Source organism: Nerophis ophidion, linkage group LG13 (genome assembly GCF_033978795.1).
Source record: "Nerophis ophidion isolate RoL-2023_Sa linkage group LG13, RoL_Noph_v1.0, whole genome shotgun sequence".
Classification (NCBI taxonomy): domain Eukaryota; kingdom Metazoa; phylum Chordata; class Actinopteri; order Syngnathiformes; family Syngnathidae; genus Nerophis; species Nerophis ophidion.
Genome location: NC_084623.1, coordinates 59,144,370 through 59,147,774, shown reverse-complemented (window position 1 = coordinate 59,147,774; position 3,405 = coordinate 59,144,370). Strand labels below are relative to the sequence as shown.

Genomic DNA, 3,405 nt, shown 5'->3' with positions numbered 1-3,405 from the left:
ACTGTGGAATGATCGAGGGCGAGTTCTTGGTTTTCTTTGTGGGTTTATTGTTAGGCAGTTGTATTAACATCCTCCCAGCGCGGTAACAACACACAACAACAGCAGTCACGTTTTCGTCTACCGTAAAACAGTTCGTCTGGCGTAAACAGCAATGTTGTGACACTCTTAAACAGGACAATACTGCCATCTACTCTACATGCTTATGGTTGGAAAAATAGTGACAGAGAATAGAACAAGGATGGACAATTCAACCCTTAACTCAACAATGTGTAGATGAGTGTTATGTGTGTGTATATGTGTAAATAAATGAACACTGAAATTCAAATATTTCTTTTATATATATATATATATATATATATATATATATATATATAATGATTTATAATAAAATAAATATATATATATATATATACTGTATATAGCTAGAATTCACTGAAAGTCAAGTATTTCTTATATATATATATATATATATATATATATATATATATATATATATATATATGAAATATTTGACTTGGTGAATTGTAGCTGTAAATATACTCCCCCCGTCTTAATTTCAATCATAATAAGTTTGAAGAAATATTTCACAAATATTCTTCGTCAAAAAAACAGAAGCTAAAATGAAGAATTAAATTAACATGTATGTATTATTCTTTACAATAAAAAAAATAAATGTATTTGAACATTGATTTAAATTGTCAGGAAAGAAGAGGAAGGCATTTAAAAGGTATATGTGTTTAAAAATCCAAAAATAATTTTTAAGGTTGTATTTTTTCTCTAAAATTGTCTTTCTGAAAGTTATAAGAAGCAAAATAAAAAAAATAAATGAATTTATTTAAACAAGTGAGGACCAAGTCTTTAAAATATTTTCTTGGATTTTCAAATTCTAAACGTATATAAACGTATACATCTGCCACCTATAGTCCATTGCGGGTAATATACGGAAATATATTAATTTTTTCTCAAATTTAGTGGGTGTGGCTTATATACCGGTAGCACTTTTTAGTCTGGAGAATATGGTAAACTTCCACCAAATGGGGGAACAAAAACATGTTATTGTGTAGACTAACAGATACAACACTACTTCATGTGGAAACAATTAAGGTTTGTAAATAAACATTTACAGAATATTCCTGTGTAAATAACTCATTTGACAACGTATATATCTGCCACCTATAGTCCAATGCGGGTAATATACAGAAATATATTTATTTTTTCTCAAATTTAGTGGGTGCTGTTTATATACCGGTGTGATTTTCAGTCTGGAAAAAATGGTAAACTTCCACCAAATGGGGGAACCAAAACATGTTATTTTGTAGACTAACAGATACTACATTGCTTCTTGTGGAAACAATTAAGGTTGGTAAATAAACATTTACAGATTATTTCTGTGTAAATAACTAATTTGACAAGGTATATATCTGCCACCGATAGTCCAATGCGGGTAATATACGGAAATATATTTATTTTTTCTCAAATTTAGTGGGTGTGGCTTATATAGCGGTAGCGCTTTTTAGTCTGGAGAATATGGTAAACTTCCACTAAATGGGGGAAGAAAAACATGTTATTGTCTAGACTAACAGATACAACATTACTTCATGTGGAAACAATTAAGGTTTGTAAATAAACATTTACAGAATATTCCTGTGTAAATAACTCATTTGACAAGGTATATATCTGCGACTGATAGTCCAATGCGGGTAATATACAGAAATATATTTATTTTTTCTCAAATTTAGTGGGTGCTGTTTATATACCGGTGTGATTTTAAGTCTGGAAAAAATGGTAAACTTTCACCAAATGGGGGAACCAAAATATGTTATTTTGTAGACTAACAGATACTACATTGCTTCTTGTGGAAACAATCAAGGTTGGTAAATAAACATTTACAGAATATTTCTGTGTAAATAACTCATTTGACAACGTTTATATCTGCCACCTATAGTCCAATGCGGGTAATATACGGAAATATATTTATTTTTTCTCAAATTTAGTGGGTGTGGCTTATATAGCGGTAGCGCTTTTTAGTCTGGAGAATATGGTAAACTTCCACCAAATGGGGGAAAAGAAACATGTTATTGTGTAGACTAACGGATACTACGACAAAATGATCAAGAACCCCCAAATGTGCTGAGCTGGCACAATGCTGCTGCCCTCATTGAGTGTGTGGACTGGTGTGAAGTTTCAGGAGGAGATGACAACATGGCTGACTGTGCCGCTGCCAAGCACACCTCAGTTATTAAACCGCACTTCTTCTGTCTTCTTGTTTCCAGGAGACGAGAAGAGCTGTGCGGAGGCGCAGGAGGAGATGACGATGCTTACTCGCTTTTCTCCCGTCCACCCACGACCCGGTGAGATAAAAGAGGTGAGCAATAATGTCAAAGAGAAATATATTTTTGTTGCGTCGGAGTCCTCGTTAAACCTCCTCCTGCTGTCACAGCACCTAAAAGAACGTCTTTACCTGCGTTACGCGACACTAAGACAAAGAGCAACAGGGCGAGGCTTGAAGGTGCATGCAGCCATCTGTTTGAAGATGGAGCTGGCAGGAAGTGGGCTGATTTATACCCTGGTCAATGTCAGGTGGCGCTCCCTCGCCCGCGTATGATGCGCCATATGCTGCCAATATGAAGGAGCTCTGCTCTTTATGTCTCTGTTGTGTCAGCGGGGGAAGAAGAGCTTCCCCAGAGGAGATATATAGGTGCAGGAATATGTGGCACAGCTGTGAGGATGAAAGGGACAGCCAAGCATATCAGTATGTATCGCCATGGACACCTCGTCAATATCAATAAATCATGCATTCCATATTTGCTCACTTTTATCCTGGGAAGAAAGAAAGCAGACCTCTGGAAGCCAGCTTGCTTGGAACTCAGCAACACAATAATGCCTTCATTTCAAATGTTGTCCTCAATAGACATTATTATAGGACATATACACTATAAACTTTATTATAGGACATATACACAATAAACATTATTATAGGACGTGCACACAATAGACATTATTATACAACATACACACTATAAACTTTATTATAGGACATATACACTATAAACATTATTATAGGACATGCACACAATAAACATTATTATAGGACTTGCACACAATAGACATTATTATACAACATACACACTATAAACTTTATTATAGGACATATACACAATAAACATTATTATAGGACATGCACACAATAAACATTATTATAGGACTTGCACACAATAGACATTATTATACAACATACACACTATAAACTTTATTATAGGACATATACACTATAAACATTATTATAGGACATATACACAATAAACATTATTATAGGACATGCACACAATAAACATTATTATAGGACTTTCACACAATAGACATTATTATACAACATACACACTATAAACATTATTATAGGACATA

The 3,405-nt window shown here is 33.9% G+C and overlaps 1 long non-coding RNA gene across 1 annotated transcript in view; it reads left to right on the top strand.

Annotated features, from left to right (window-relative positions):
- The window catches only part of LOC133564998 (uncharacterized), a 14,666-nt gene extending 11,876 nt beyond the window's left edge, over positions 1-2,790 (top strand). Inside the window, exons 2-3 of the long non-coding RNA XR_009809405.1 lie at positions 2,274-2,365; positions 2,441-2,790. This is a non-coding gene — a long non-coding RNA (uncharacterized LOC133564998). The remainder of the gene's footprint in view (positions 1-2,273; positions 2,366-2,440) is intronic.
- Positions 2,791-3,405: the final 615 nt, after the last annotated feature.